Source organism: Dama dama, chromosome 7 (assembly GCF_033118175.1).
Source record: "Dama dama isolate Ldn47 chromosome 7, ASM3311817v1, whole genome shotgun sequence".
NCBI classification, from domain to species: domain Eukaryota; kingdom Metazoa; phylum Chordata; class Mammalia; order Artiodactyla; family Cervidae; genus Dama; species Dama dama.
The window spans coordinates 34,500,545-34,516,677 of NC_083687.1; the positions used below are offsets into that span (position 1 = coordinate 34,500,545).

Sequence of the window (16,133 nt, forward strand, 5' to 3'; positions counted from 1 at the left end):
TCTCCTCCATAGTCTAAGGCAGTGACCTGGTGACCAGGGCTTGCTCTTGGGTGCCCTTTCTAGGCTTCAAGTACACCCGGCTCCTCCTGTTGAATCCTTAGGTCAGCTATGATGTCGCCGGTTAGACTATGGTTTGTCTCAGAATCCAGGTGTGACGACGCAGTCTCGTTATCACCACTGGGTAAGGACACAGTGTCCTCAAATGTTCTCTTTTGGTCCACATCTAAACTCATTGAGTCTCACCCAAGTTGGGAATAGGGATGCACCATTCTATTTAACATACTCTAGGTACACAGTTCATTCAGGATGATGACTTTACAGATAAGGAAACTGAGACTTCATAAGAGATTCCCTATTTAAGAAGAGGCAGAGACCTTGTCTCTGGGTCCTTGTACACTCCCAGGATTGGACAGTTTCCACTCCAAAGACTATTTCCATGGAATGTCTTTGCCTGTCAGCTCCACACTTTCCTAAAGAAAACAGATTATGTATAGTTCTAATCTGCCAAAACAAAAGAAGACAATTCTGTTTCTCTCCATTGTTATGAGATCTCGCTGCTCAAACAAGTGCTAGCCGAGAGCCCACACAAAGCAAACGTCAAGGGGGCTTTCCAACACGACACTTGCCAGGGGCAACCAACTTCACACACACACATGCACACACACACTCACGCACGCACACGTCACCGATGTCGCCCCAGCGCATTGTTTCGATGCACAGCCTCTCTTCGAAATCCCAAAAGGTTAGCTGAAAGATCCTTTGCTGGCCTCGGCTGTTCCAAAGCCCTCGGTCCCCTGCGCGAATTCCAGGGATAACTCCAAAGCGGTGACGCCGGCCCGTGCCAAGGATCTCGGCGTGGCGGCGATCAGCTGGCCGCCGACAGCAAAGCGCAGCCTTTGGAGCTGGGCTGGAGTAACTGTCAAGCAGCTGGCTCCCCCGCCCCGCCCCGCCCCGGCGACGCCGCGGGCCCCGCGCCCGCCCCGCCCCCGCGCTCCCCGCCCCCCGCCCCCCGCGCGGCCGCCGCCGCGCTCGTTCGGCGCGCAGCCGGCCCCGCAACTTCAGCCCGCGCCGCCGCTGGCTGCCGCGAGCTGAGGCGGGAGGTCGGCCGCCGGCGCCGGGGCCTGGACGCGGGGCCCGAGCGCGTCCCGCGACCCTTTGTCCCTTTCCCCGAGTGAGCGCGCTCAGGCTGTCTGCAGAGCCGAGGTGCGGGCGGCCCCGGGCATTGCATTGGCACGGAGGCTGTTATTCTAAGCCGGAGACCTCAAGTGTCCCCCTGTCATGACAAGGAGCCTTCGTCTTTAGGTATGTGCACCTTTTTATTTGTTCTTTTTTTGCTGCTGATCTTGCTGACAGTCCGGGTGAGGTCTCTGTGGCGAGGGTGTCGTCGGCTTGAATGAGTGTCGCCTGTTAAGGAGCCCTTGGGACCGGGGCGTCCTTGGTTTCCTCCGCCTGGGAGTGTTCGGGTCTCTGATGCCCACAGGATAGAGACGCTAAGTTGCTGGGCAGTAAGGGGACACAAGCACTTTTGAAGGCAGAACGGAGGGATGCCCAGGAACGTGGAAGGACCGGCCCAGAAGATGGTGAGGGGCCCGCGGCAGTGCCCGGGGACTGGAGAGTTGTTTCTGGGGCGAGGACGTGCGTGGCTGGACATTAGGTGTCCGGGGAGGGGGCTTGGTGCGAGCGCTTCGGGATGCAGGTCCTAAGATACTGGTTGCAGCCGAGCGACTTCTGGCACTGTCAGCGCCCACGGGGAGTCCAGCTCGCCTCTGGGATTACAGCCTCTGGGATGCTAACTCGCCCCCAGGCTGCCCGGATTCAGCTTGGCTACGAACCAGCGTCATCCCTCCGAGTCTGGATTCCAAACCAGCAGTGTGAGGTGGGGGAATGAGAGCTGGGCGGGGAGCAAGAAGGGGAAATGTATGGCACTGATGCCAACCAGCGTCTAGAAAAACGACGGGGTAAGGGGTATCGATGCACCTGAGGACGGAGCACCGGTGCAAGTTTCTGCGGCTTGGGAGATGGTCTAGGAAAAAGAAGCATCTGCACCTCTGTTACCGCGCGAGACCGTAACCTCCTGTCCCCCTCCCCCAGGATGGTGGGGAGCGCATAGAGAGCCTCAGTCTAGGAGAAGGTAGCTGCTGTTGGCAATGAGACAAGCGGAAGCCATCCAGATGTTAAGGTGGGAGAAGTGCTGGGCCGGTCGCTCGGGCGAAGTGACAGCTCCCGCGGGAGCAAGAGAGCAAGTGGAAAAGCGAGATAACCGGACGGACTTCTGTTGGGGGAGGGGCGGGGGTGGTGCAGAGGGGATGTTGGCAGCGTCGAGGGTCCTTATCCTGAAGATACCAACGTGTTGCTCGAGTGAGTGACAGAGAGGAAACGTCTAAGCTTGGGGGCCGGGGGAAACAACCCTGATTGTCTTGGAAACCAGTCTGGATCTGTCTTTTCTCCTCCCTCCCTCCTCACTTGCTCTCCACTCACTGCCAAGTTCTAGGACTGTGACCAGTCGTCCCCCACTCCTAAAGAGACTGTACTTGTGCACTGTATGGGACTGGGCATCTCCTCTGAGCCTTTGCCCCTTTGTTATCTGACACGTGATCACTTCTTCCTTTTTGTTTCCTATCACGTCTACCTGGCTCCGAGTATGTTCCTCTAGTCCTAGCCACCCCCAGTTTAGTCTATTCATGCTCACTTACTTCCCCTCTTCCTCTTGCTTCTCCAGCCTTTTCAGAACAGCCTCTGATTTTTCCCTCTCACCCCCACTGTCTGCCTCCTTTGTGTCTCCATCAGACTGTTATAGCTGCTGTTCCAAGCAGGGGATGTCAGCTGTGAACTCTTCAAGAATGAACATCATCAGGCTACTCTCCAGTGGTTAATTAGGAAGCAGCCAGTGGCTAACCTGCTGTAGGAACAAATTGCAGGGGTGTGTCTACTCAGGGGAAGAGCCACTAGAGGAAAGGGTCTCCCTGCTCTTACCCACCCCTCCCAGCCCAGCCCTCACGGTCAGCCTCTTGTGCCCAGCTCCCCCTGCTGCAGAGATGCTGCCAAATCCTGGCTGTTCCCCAGGAAGCTGATGCATTTGTCTGTCCAAAAATCTGCTGCATCCAAACATCTGAAAACCTGAAGAGTGAAGATCTGTTTAAATAAAAACGTACTGCATATGTTGCTTTTCTGAAAGGCCCCCAGTGGGTGCCGCTTTTCTCTTCCTCTGCCAGTCCAGTGTGAGATTTTGGTTTTGACTATTTTATCTTCAGTATAAATATAAAGAAATCCCAAGCTAGAGTGGGGAAAAACTAAAAGCCTGCACTGGGGACTTGACTTGCCTAGAATTCTGTGTACTCGAACACAAATGCTGGCCGCGGCTCTCTTCTTTCTGTTGACTGCAAAGTCAGATTATTTCCAGCAAAAAAGGGACACGTAGATCCCTCTTCAAGGGTGACCTGGAGAAACCAAGGGGCCTGGGAAGGAGATATTTATGTCTGTGGGTGTCACTTCAAAATTCTACTCTTTAGTACTGAAGTCCGTTGACTTGGGGCCCTCCTGATGATAGTCAGGTGTCCTACCCTAAGCCTGAGGTTGCTGAGTGGATACATCCCTAGTGTGGTAAAACCCCACAGCCCAGCTGTGATACCAACCACGTGCCCAGCTGTGATTATAACCAAGTCCCTGCTCTGCTGGATTTTGGGTTAATTCATGTATTATTGGCTCACCCTCGGCATCAGGAGGCTAAAACACAGACAGAGGCCGTTATGTAGGGCGAACAGCGCAGCCTGCACTTTTCATAATAAATGGTAGAGTTGGGTGAACAGCCGTCCCTGGAGTTGAAGTGTTTGCAAACCAGTGTTTTCCTTTACTGCTCATTGTGTTCAGTGAGTTGGGGAAAAAGATAAAAGGCTGTCTTGTTTCTCTTCTGAAAAGAAGATAGAGGTCTAAACTCAATTTCTTCCTTTTCTTGGGAGGAAGTGGTGGTAGAAGTGAAAGTCTTGTTTTGTTTATGCAATGGGTTCTCCTCGGGGCAGTGGCAGATATTTGACCTTCCACGTGGACCTCCTCCGCCCTGGTGGCCATGGCCCGGGCCTCGTGCTTCTGAACGGCTCCTTCACCAAGGTTATTTTCATCTGCCAAGCCCAACTCCTCGGACTTGGAGGAGATAGACAGCTTGTGTTTGTGGCCATTCAACCAGAAAAGAATACTAGCTGAAAAGAGACAATGAAGCAGGGGAATTGGGGGTGGGGGTGGGGAGAGGAGGTACAGATAGGCCAGCAGCACATAATTGGTTCCCCAAAGGCAAACCTAGACACGGGGTGGCTCCATGAAGCCGTTGTCATTTAAACACCCCATAGTGTAATTATTAGAAAGATCTGTTCAGAAAAGGAGAGCGATTATGACTATGCGCCTTCTCCTCTGGAGGGAACCCTCCTTGGCTTCATTCCCCTCCACTTTCGAAATCATATCCTTATAGACGGTTTCTCCGCACATTTTCCCCCTGAAAATGAAAACCTCCCCCATTGTGCACATGGAGGCCTTCCAGCCGAATCCACGAAACAAAAGCACTGAATGCACAGATCTTGAATGAATTAATACCGAAACACCCACACGTCCTCCCCCCTCTTCCTATCTCCTCTCTGAGGCCACCAAGTTCCTCGCTGGGGGAATGGCCAAGGTTTGTTGTTATTGTTGGGGGGTGGTGGGTTGTGGGGGTTTTTTTGGTTACAGTGTACTTATCCCACTTTAGTTGGAAATATTACCTCAAAATAATAGATGTTTTTCTCGAATATGGCCAGTTACCTAGAAAAGATCGTTTTAGACATGGCCCGATGCCGGGTGCCCTCCCTGGACACCACCGAGAAAAGAAACCACTGCAATTTATTTTCTTGTGCCCATCGTTTACATGACACTGATGAGCACTGCGTGGAGGAGATGAATGTTTTCACACGTCCATCACACTAATTAAAAAAGAAAATTAGATTTCTTTTCAATAGTGAGAGCAAATGAGGTGCAATGTTTCTGTGTTTCATAAGCTCAAAATGAGCTCTCCGCCAGATGGAGGATGGCAGTGTCTTAGACAAAGGGGATGTTTTTCACACCATTTAGCATTCAAATATAATAAAGTGATAAACAAATATAATAAGTATAATAAAGTGATGAATAATCATTTGTATTTCTGAGATGGATTGTAAGTCCAAGTCCTAAATTACAGTGTTCTGTAATTTAAGGGAGCACTGGGATCTGGCCAGAACAAAATTTTTCATTCAATATAAAAGTGTAAGATACTGATTATACCTTCTAGGAAGTGCACAGTCTGGTAGAGAAGGAGGAGGAACGCAGCTGTGTTGGACAGAGTGCTGGCCGCATGTCTTGGTTTGCCCTCCTGACATCTATTGTCTCAGCATAAGCATAAATATTAATAGCACCCCTTTCACTCAGAAGGATTCTGGTTTGGTCACCCTAGAAAAGGGGCTAAGCGCGGTCAGAGGAAGGCGAGGAAGGCTGTGACTGGAGTAGTCAGTGAGGATTTCATCCATGTGCCTTTGGTAAGATTATAGATAAATGGAAGGGAGAAGAGAAGACTCTCCAGATAAGAAGACTAGGAAGATTGTGAGCTCTCTGAGGGCACAGAGGGCCCGTTTTGTTCTCTCCTGGATCCTCAGGGCTTATGTGCTGCCTCGCAAGTCATAGGCATCCAGTGTGAACTCACTGCCTGTGACCTAGATTTAAGATCAAGATGAAGGTAGAACAGTTCAGGACAGCAAAGCAGTGTGCCTGGCAAAGGTCAGATGGGCACAATTATGAAATAAGGCTATTAATAACGGCAATGGTGTTAGAACCAGGCTGGTGATGACCATCCCGAAAAACAACCTATGTACAGAACAATGCCTTACAACTCTTTCTTGTGTGAGTCACTTGTCTTTGGGGTTTAATGCTGTGGCTTTCACCTCTAGCACTGGAAGTGATCTCTTTCTCCTCAAGCAGATTGTTCAGGAAGGAACTGAAGGAACAATGACTCCATTCTCTTCAAGCTTGTCCCCTTCTGTCCTTGTCTTCTAGGAGGACTTTTGGAAGAGAGGCAAGGGCGGGGTTGGGGGGAAGGTACCTTACAAATAACAAAAGCAACACAGATGAACACAAAGAGCACATGGTTTTTCCTTCCCCTAGCAGGGGGAATAAATCCAGAGTGACAGTTTCCTGGAGCAAGTGTAAATTCCCAAGAGATTATTCCTGGGACAGCATTTACTTTCCCTACTTTTTGCTGTGTAAGAAGGCCTGGAGAGACTTGGTCTTGGCCTTAACTGTGACAGTCCACCTTCTAATTAATGTCCCCCCTGCTGAGATACAGAGGTTCAAGGTCAATTACCCCAAATAAATGTTCCAGGATAACTACCAGTAACCCTTGAATGGCAATGCCGTACTTTTCTCTTATAAAGTTATTTAGCAGCATTTTAGCCACTTTGAAATGAACCATATCTTCCAAAATTATAATACAGCTTAGTTGTCTTGGTGATGGTTCACCATCAGAAATACGTGGAGCTTAGAAAAGAGAAAAATAGACATACACAGGGATATAGCACTGAGAATGTGGATCGGGATTCTGTTGCAGACAACAGAATCCACTCAGCAGAAAGAAGGTAAAATAAAATGACTTACAAAATTGTTGGGTCAGGAAGGCCAGGGAAACACACTGGAACAACTTTGAAAGTCATGTTGTAATGGAGTCACTGCCTGGTCAATCGTGAAGACACTGCCTGATGATTTAGGAAGCTGCTGTCTCCAGAAGGAAGCCGTCACTGCCACGGTCAGGAAACGGCCAGCCAGGAAGCCGCCACAGAAAAACCAGGTAGTCCATGAAGGTGATTGCCAGCGGTGACAACGGAAGAGGTGGAAGTACAGCATAGTAGGCAAAATAATGTGCCGCCCCCCTCAAAGATATCCATGGCCTAATCCCTCCAAACCTGTAAATGAAGATGTTACCTTCCATGACAGAAGGACCTTTGGAAAGATGCTAAAGTCAAGCTCCTTGGGATTATCCTGGATGCTCCACCTGGGCCCAGGCTAATCTCATCAGCCCTTAAAAGCAGAGAACCTTTCCCAGCTGTGGTCATGTGACTATGGAAGAAGGCCCAGAGAGATGCAGCATTGCTGACTTTGAAAGTGGAGCAAGAAGCCCCAAGAGAAGAAATGTGGGTGACTTCTAGAAGCTAGAAAAGCCAGGGAACTGGGTTCTTCCCTAGGGTCTTAAGAAGGGAACACACCTGTGCTGACACCTTGATTTTAGCCCGGTGAGAGCCATTTCAGACTTCTGGCCTTCTGAACTGTAAATCTTAATTTGTCACCTTACGCCACTGAATTTATAGTAATTCATTACAGCGGCCATAGGAAGCTTAATACCACAGCCTCCCCTTCAAATCTTGCGGCAAGCACACTGGTGGAGGCCACCTGCATCATGTGCAGAATCTGAGCTACAGGGGATTCTGGGAAATGTAGTTTTCCACTTCCAGGCTTCATTACTGAAAGTCACCAAGATGGGGCTTAGAATGACATCCAGTGCCAATCACAGATAGCCATTGCAGCTGCCAAGAGAAGGCATGGGGAGCCTGGAGAGCTACAGTGTATATGCACTGTGCCCTGAGGGACGGAGGCATGTGGACATGGCAGGACAGAATTGGATGCCTGAGATATTTAGGAAGTTTAACAAGTGTTATTAAGTCATTAAGGCACAAGGGGGAGAGGAGGAGAAGGCCTCAGAATAGTTGCCTGTTTTACTGAATTAGAAGTTACTAACTGATCTGTTAGCTATTGTTGGCAGGGTGGTATTAAGGAGAGATTATACATAAGTATCAGTATCAGGGATAATTATTGACATATAGATAGTCTATATGGCAAACTGTGTTTTCCAAAGATGGCCTCAACAGTATCTCCCACCCTATAAGGCCCTTTCTACATAGTGACTTTGATACTCTTGCCATTGAGAAATGAGGTTTTTGTTCCCTTCCCTCAAAATCATGGCTCTCTTGACTCATAGAGAATTGACTTCCAAGGCTAGTTCACAAAAGATAACTCAGCTTCTCACTAGCTCTTGAAGAGCCACCATGTAAGCTATCTGACGATCCTGAGGCTGCCATGCTGTGAAGAAGCCCAAACTAACCGACCTGGGACCACAGGAAGAAAGAGAGGCGCCTGACCAGCCCCCAGCTTCTCTGTTCCCTACTACTCCATGTCCAGCCACCATCTGACTGCAGCAGAGCCCTTCCCAGCTCCTGACTCACTGTTGTTGTTTTAGTCCATACTATCAGATGCAGAAATAAGGTCAATTAAAACCACAATTTTTTGTTATTCCTATCACATTTCACATTTCTTCACTGTGAGGTAAATAGCATGACAGTTGTCAGTAGTAGAATAACCAGATCTAAAGCCCACCTTTCTTCCTGTTGAATATTGACTAGAGAAACCCATTCTTAAAATAGGTATTGGAAGCGAACAGTTTGAGGTTGGTTTGTTGGGGGAGGAGTTAGGGAAAGGGGAATTGGTAGCCTTGAGACAGAATTTCACATTGGCTAATTCAACAGGTGAATAAGCAAGACTCCTGGTAACTTCTTGGAAAAGTAGAGTTGTCTCAGTGTGGCCAGTAGAAGTACCGCAAGTCTTTACTTTAGAGAGTGTTGTCAAATGAGGGACCCACTTAGGAGATGGAGAAAAAGAGATGAAACATAGCTGGACAAACCCACGATCAAGTACAGCTAGCCACCCTGGCAAGCCCTTCCTCGCCTGCAAGCTGACAGCTCTTACCACTTCTTTTTTCCACATGCCTCCTTCCTTGATACCTAAAGTATACTTCTGAGGTTCACGGTGTCCCCTGGAAATAGTACATAATATTAATAATGCATTAGTCTAAATAGCACCTTCTATTACTGTGGGTTTTTGCAGTTTTCAACAACTTCCAGCACACCCATTGTCCTGTTAAACCAGAGAACCCCATGATGTAGGCAGGACTAACATTAATGTCTCTGGTTTCACCAATTAGGAAACAAAACAAAAGGATTAACTGGCTTGTGCAAAATCACGGTACTAGTATATCTAAGAGGTTGGGTTAGTGCCTAGCCTTTCTCACTCTCATTCAGGGTCTGCCACTCCAGAATATCCATTCCATTCGCCTCTGTAGCAAAATCAGTGTTAAGCTGGAGAGAGGGATGGATAATTTGTTCTGCCTGCCCACACCTTCAGGCACCAAAATATGGCCTGCTTGAAGCCTAATTCATTGAGAGCCTGAAGCACAACTGTTTTCTCTTCTTACCTGACTAATGCTCTCAGTTTGATGCGTATTTTGCAAGTGGAAACCTGCCCCGATAATGACACAAGAAAGGTCAGGAACTGCTCCCTTTGCAGGCTCCCATGACATCCCTGAGAAAGGTTGCCCTTTGAATTTTGTCAAATAGTCTTCGGGCTAAAATAGGACAGAAATGACACATGCTGTTACTTTTTAAAGGGTTATTTATTTATTTAGATCCTCAAAGTGTGTTTCTTCACATTAAGGTATTTTCCAGATGTAATTTGTTTTGGCTCTGAATGTTGCAAAATGGCTGTTTCGCCACTAATGGAAGAAAACAGCCAGAGCCAGAAGAGGCTGAGGGGCTGCGTTAGCTCAGGGAGCTTTCATGTATGTGAATATACAGTGATCAAGCTAGAGGTACTGAAACAGTATTGAGAGAATGTGTAGTCTAAGTTTAAGGAATGAGTATCTCTCCTTTACAGTCCAGCTGGGGGGAAATAGATGCAGGTAGACCGTGCACGTGGGGCCTCCCAGGTGGCTCAGTGGTAAAGACTCTACCCGCAGTGCAGGAGATGCAGGAGATGTAGGTTAGATCCCTGGGTCAGGAAGATCCCCTGGAGTAGGAAATAGCAACTCACTTCAGTGTTCTTGCCTGGAAAATTCCATGGCCAGAGGAGTCTGGTGGGCTAGTTGCTGAACAACAGAGCACACTGCACACAGATCTTGCATGTAGATTCTCTTTTCTCTTTGAGTGAATTGTGCAATCCTGAATGTAGACACAGGGGAGTCTGAAGTCTTTGTAATTTAAAAAATAACACACTCCCCCCCAAAATACAAACCCAATTTCTGAATTATAGATGTGTTCACTTGTATCTCATATTGGATGTTGACATAAAGCCCCTTTTCCATAGCAAAGCATTGAATCTAAATTAAAATGTTTTATGTTATATTAATAATAATAGCTATCATTTAATAGCATTTCCAATATGCCAGGCACATGCATTCATTCCCTGAATTCTCACAATGACCCCAATGTAAAATTTTATCATCTGTATTATAGATGAGAGAACTGACATTCAACAAAATTAGTAAAGGCAGAGTTCAGTTTTAAATCCGGGTAGCCTGGTATCAAGCCTGGATTGTAGCTGTGGATGTAAATATACAAAAACCCCAAATTCAGAGTTCCCATGATGGCCAGTTAGTAGCCTTTTCCATAAGCCTGAGTTCCTCCACAGAACTTAGCTGGCTTATGGTTCCCAGATCACTTGGCTTAGTCTCTTGGTACTCAGATGGTCCATGTGGTTTTCAGGTTGAGATTCTTAGTTGATATCAAGGCGTTAATGAGACACCTCGGGATTCTACTGTAATCACCGAGAAGTTTTTTCACATTATCCAGCCAAAAGATTCATCAGTCCAGCTAAGTAGGCATTGTGCCTGTGCTGAGAGGTACCTGATCACGAGGAAACAGACATTTTTCTACTGGGTAAACGATCCATTCTGACAAATGACAGTGTCAGTGGTAAGCCTTCCCCCTCCCCGTGACCAGCATTGTCCCTTACAATGCCTCAGAGATCTGAAAATCCCACAAAAGGGAAGGGAAATGGAGAAAAAGCAATTTTGTTGTTCTATCACTAAGTCATGTCCAGATCTTTGTGACCCCATGGACTGTGGCCCGCCAAGCTCATTTGTCCATGGAATTTTCCAGGCAAGAATACTGGAGTGGGTTGTCATTTCCTTTTTCAGGGGATCTTCCCGACCCAGGGATTGAACCCACGTCTCCTGTTTGGCGGGTGGATTCTTTACCACTGAGCCACCTGGGAAGCCCAACTTGAGAGAAAAAAGGAGTCATTCCTTCTCTTTTAGAAGGACCATTGTCTAATCCATACCCACATGTAAAGTGTCTCTTGATCAATTTTGTCTTAATTACTGAATGTAGGAAAACAAGATCATTGTTAATTCATGCAGTTTAATTTATGCATAGGAGAATTATGCAGGGTATTACCTGCTGTTGAAGAAAATGAATGGTGTCAGATCTGGTTAATCCATGCATGTTTCACCCTTCTATCCCTCTGTTCTCAGAGAAGACTTAAAAGTGGTAACTAGTGTGTGATATGAAAAATTGCATTCGTTTGTTAAACAGAAGTATTTTTTGCCTTTGATTTGCATCACAAATAGAGTTCTCAGATTTGGACTGACTACATTTGAATATAATTTTCAGAACAAAAGCTTTGATTCGCTGTCTTAACTCCTGTGTAATCTTTTCCAGAAGTGCCCATTTTTTAAATCAATGCAAGAGACATTGTCTTCATGGGCCCTATGTTAGCCTGAGTAAAATTTCCTTCGTGGGAATAATTCAGTGGGAATGATGATTATTTTGTTTATCAAGATTTAGAGGGGATTTATAATAATGATTGCTAGTTTCCACATTGTCCAGAACCTCTGAGATCTACTGTCTTCCAAAAACTACAACTGAAACAAGCAGCTGGAACAAATTATGGGGCAGTGAGTGGACAGAGACGGAAATATGCTCATGACTTTTGCCAAGCCATAGGTTAAAGCAAGCAAGAGCTGTTAAAGCCTCTTTGAATTCATCTATGGTAATTGAGAGAAAAATAAGATTTGGTTTTTGTTGATGTTGTTCAGTCATTAAGTCACGTTCGACTCTTTGCGACCCCATGGACTGCAGCATGCCAGACTCCTCTGTCCTCCACTATCTCCCAGAGTTTTCTCAAATTCATGTCCATTGAGTCAGTGATGCTGTCTAACCATCTGACCCTCTGCCTCCCCCTTCGCCTTTTGCCTTCAACCTTTCCCAGCATCAGGGTCTCTTCCAATGAATCGGTTCTTCACATCAGGTGGCCAGAGTACTGGAGTTTCAGCTTCAGCATCAGTCCTTGCAGTGAATAGTCAGGATTGATTTCCTTTAGGATTGACTAGTTTGATCTCCTTGCAGTCCAAGGGACTCTCAAGAGCCTTCTCCATCACCACAATTTGAAAGCATCAGTTCTTCAGTGCTCAGCCTTTTTTATGGTCCAGCTCTCACATCCATATGTGATTGCTGGAAAAATCATAGCTTTGACTAGATTTGGTTAACATTTATTTAAAAAAAAATTATTCTTCATAACTTTTCAAAAATTTGAGACAGGTTATAATATCATACAATTAAAAAGAGAATAAGTATTAAAAAGGGGAACTCAGAAAAATCAATATTCTAACTTTAAAGAATGAATGTTTATGCTATGATTGAGCAGCAAGTTTTGCTCTGAACCTCCCTGTAGCCAAACCAAAACAAGTATATACTAGGTTATCACTAAAGTTACTACTATTAGGAAGATGGACATGGAGCAGTTCCTCGAAGGGCAGATTACCCCAGCAACGAAATGTAAAAGAAATGTCTTATGTGGGAGCTTAGACGAGGTGAAATTGAGCTTGTTAACCAGAGCACTGCAGTGAGGTTCAGAAGTCAGCACTGCACGTTGACCTTCGCTCTTATTCTCTTATCCCGCCATCACATTCTCCTAAAGATCCAAAAGGAACAATCAAAGTAAACTCCATGAAGAGAAAAAGAAATATGCATTTTTGGCCTTCAGTTGCTCTGTTTGCGGGGGACAAGAAAGATTCGACTTTTCTAAGGTCAAGTTACATGCCGTGATCAGATTTTTGTCTTCAGACAAGGTTAACAGAAGATTGAGGATGACTGCTCCCTTCCCCACACGCCCTCACAGGGGAGCCCAGCTGCGACAATTGAGTTGCAACTTCATGATAACCTTATTACAGCACCAGATTTCAGCACTTGAGATCTTGGGTTTTAGCAAGACCAACTCGATTAGCAAAATGAAGCAGGGCATGAAAACATGAAACTTTCATTGTTTAGGTGAGACCATATCTCTTTTTATCCTTGACCTTGATTATAATGATGACAGTGATGATGGTGGTGGTGGTCGTAGCAGACATCCGTTTTACTGAGTACGTACTCTGTGCATTATACTTTACAGGCTTGATTTCCCTTAATTATCACAATAACTTACTGATGGAAGTGTTTAGAGACAAGGAAACTGAGCAGAGGTCATTGTTCCAAAGAGGACATTCACACCGATTGTGTGCCTGCAGACTGATGGTCTAACCACACACCGTAAGCTTGAGGTGTCTATATGTGAACACATGTGTTTGAGCTTCTGGATCCTGCTGCTTCATTGTTCTTACTTGCTGCTTCTCTCTGTTGCTTACAAAGACACTGACTGCAGCAATCTTTGTCTCACCTAAGACCCTCTTTTAATTAGAGCTATGATGGCATGACATCGTCTCTGAGTTGACTCTCAGGAAATATGTAACCTATATATACACGTGTTAAGTTTAAGTGTCCTCTCATTTACTAAGACAAATGCTCCCACCTAAACCATTTTCCTTGACTCTGAAAGTCCTAACAGAAACATAACTGATAAATTTGAACCTGCCCTTCCCTACTGAGAACATTAATTGTGGCACACAGCATGGTCTGAAATCCAGCTCTGGAAGGCAGCAGAAGGGTAGGGGGTGCAATGACTGGCTGTGTCCAGCCACCTGTCCATGCTGTTGCCCCCCCCTTTTCTCTTCACCCTCATACCCCAGGCTGAACAGTTGGAGGGCATCTGCTCTTGGGGCTGAAACACCCGCACTGCCGACTCGGAAACAATAAACCCATACTGTTGAATGATATATTTTTGGTGCAGAGAAAAATTTTGTCCCTCCTAGGGATCAAAATACATTCTTACATGAATGCATGTCATTTTTTTTAAAAGACATTGCCCAGTTCACATTCCAAATTCTGCCCATCCCATTGGATTGTACTGAACACCCATATTTAACGTTCTCTGTACTTTCAATTGCAAAGTCTTGAGAAGAGGTTTGAGAAACACAATGTGAATGACATCTTTCAGAAGAGAAAAATGTCCAGAGCAGCTGGTTGTCTGGAGGGTGTCCACTGAAAAGCTCGCAAATCATACTGTAGAAAATCAACTCTTACAGATGCCTGCTTGGTGGTAAAGTGTCCTAGGATCTTGTGCCATATTTAATACCAACTGCATTTTATTTTTAATTTAGGGGGAATCAACTTGTTTTTCACCACCTCTGCAGATATTACATAGTCTCTAATTGAATCCTAGCTCAGCTAATTCCACTTTCAAGAGACTTGAGAATGTACAGTACTTATAAATGAGCTCCTAGGTAAATTATAAAACTCATGAAATCAGCCTCCCAGTTTTCTCTGGGAGATGCACAGGCTGTCATCATCTAGACCTCATTAAACTGGAGACAACTTGGTAATACATCCTCGTCACGGTAACGATCAGAATAGTGCCTGCTCTTCACTGTTCTAAGCACTTGAATTCATTGGCGTATTTAATTTTCACAGCAAACTGGGAGTTTGTTTCTTTTCCCACTTTTACAGATGAGGTAATTATGGTCTGGAGAGGTCAGGCAACTCATCAAGGCTGCACAATATAAAGTGTTTCTGCCAGGCAGGTTGAATTCTTTGGTCTCCACAGCCCTGACATGGAAGGCCTATATTTTGTCATCACAATTGGGAAACAGAAGATTAGATGACCATGAGTTCCAGTCCTGATAGGGAGTTACTTTTGAGTCTTCACACAGTGGACAGTTTTTCTTTTAAACCCTAGGATACCCAGAGCCATTCCATTTTTGCCGTTAGAGAAATGATGCAGTTTTGTCCTGTGTTTCTGGTGAAGACTAGCAATGCCTTTTCCAAATTTTTTTTTGTATCAGAGTTGGAATCAAGCAACTAAAGAACATTAATAACTCAATTTTTTGTGCATTGAAAGAATAGGAGGTAGATGTGATCAAGATTATGGCATACGGTGTGCAGAGAAAAAAAAAAATGAAACCCTGGGAAGATTTTATGTATCTCTAGCAAGGCTCTACCCAGATCAATTAAATTAAAAACCACTGGGGATGAGGCTCAGACAATCACATTATTAAAAAGCTCTCCAGGTAATTCTAATATGCAGCCAGGTTTGAGACTCTCTAAACTGTATTATGCTCTTTCTAGAGGTTATTGATAGTTATATCCATAGGAAGGTGCAGAGGCCAAAATATAGGTTAAATATTTATTTTAATGTGGTAAATGTCTTCAAATAAGCCCAGTAACTCAGTTTCTAACAGTGAACATGACTTTCTGGGTTTAGTCATGAATTTGTTACTCCTGAATAGCAAGGATTACCTACTTATATTTGTTGACTCTAAAATGCTGTTATTATTGTTATACTGTGTTATAATGAGCATCTTATTGTGGCAAATGGTTGAGTCAGTGAATTCACGAGTGCTCGGCTGCTCAGTTGTGTCTGACTCTTTACGACCCCCCGGACTGTAGCCCACCGGGCTTCTCTGCCTACGAAATTTTCCAGGCAAGAATACTGGAGTGGGTTGCCATGCCCTCCTCCAGGAGATCCTCCCAATCCAGGGATTGAACCTGAGTCTCCTGCATCTCCTGCATTGGCAAGTGTGTTCTTTACCCACTGAGCCACCTAAGAAGCTCATGGGGAATGGTTATGGACTAAGAAAATAAAAAATAAGAGTAACAGTAAAACAAAGGTCAATTGTTCTTGAACCCTCTGAGCACCTGAACAGTGCTAATTAATGACATCTGTGAGGTCACAGGGCGTTCTGAATACTGGTGACCCTTCTTTCCAAGGTGATGGAAAGTCATATTAAGAAACAGGCAAAAAAGGGAATTCCCTGGTGGTCTGCTGGTTAGGACTCCAAGCTTTCACTGCTGAGGGTTGGGGAACTAAAATCCTGCAAGCCTCATGTCATGGCCAAATTTAAAGAATAGGAAGGCATAGAAAACTGGAGGAGGAATTCTGCTTTCTCAGCTAAA

At 45.6% G+C, this 16,133-nt stretch overlaps 1 protein-coding gene across 5 annotated transcripts in view; it reads left to right on the forward strand.

The window, feature by feature from the left end:
- Positions 1 to 16,133, forward strand: part of RIPOR2 (RHO family interacting cell polarization regulator 2) — a 206,568-nt gene that overhangs the window by 124,148 nt on the left and 66,287 nt on the right. Inside the window, exon 1 of one of the 5 annotated variants that reach the window (XM_061147490.1) lies at positions 1,089 to 1,302. The exons of the other annotated variants lie outside the window; for them this stretch is intronic. The gene's annotated coding sequence lies outside the window, so the exon portion shown is untranslated. Of the gene's footprint in view, positions 1 to 1,088; positions 1,303 to 16,133 lie in introns of those variants that run through there. 5 annotated transcript variants of the gene reach the window in all.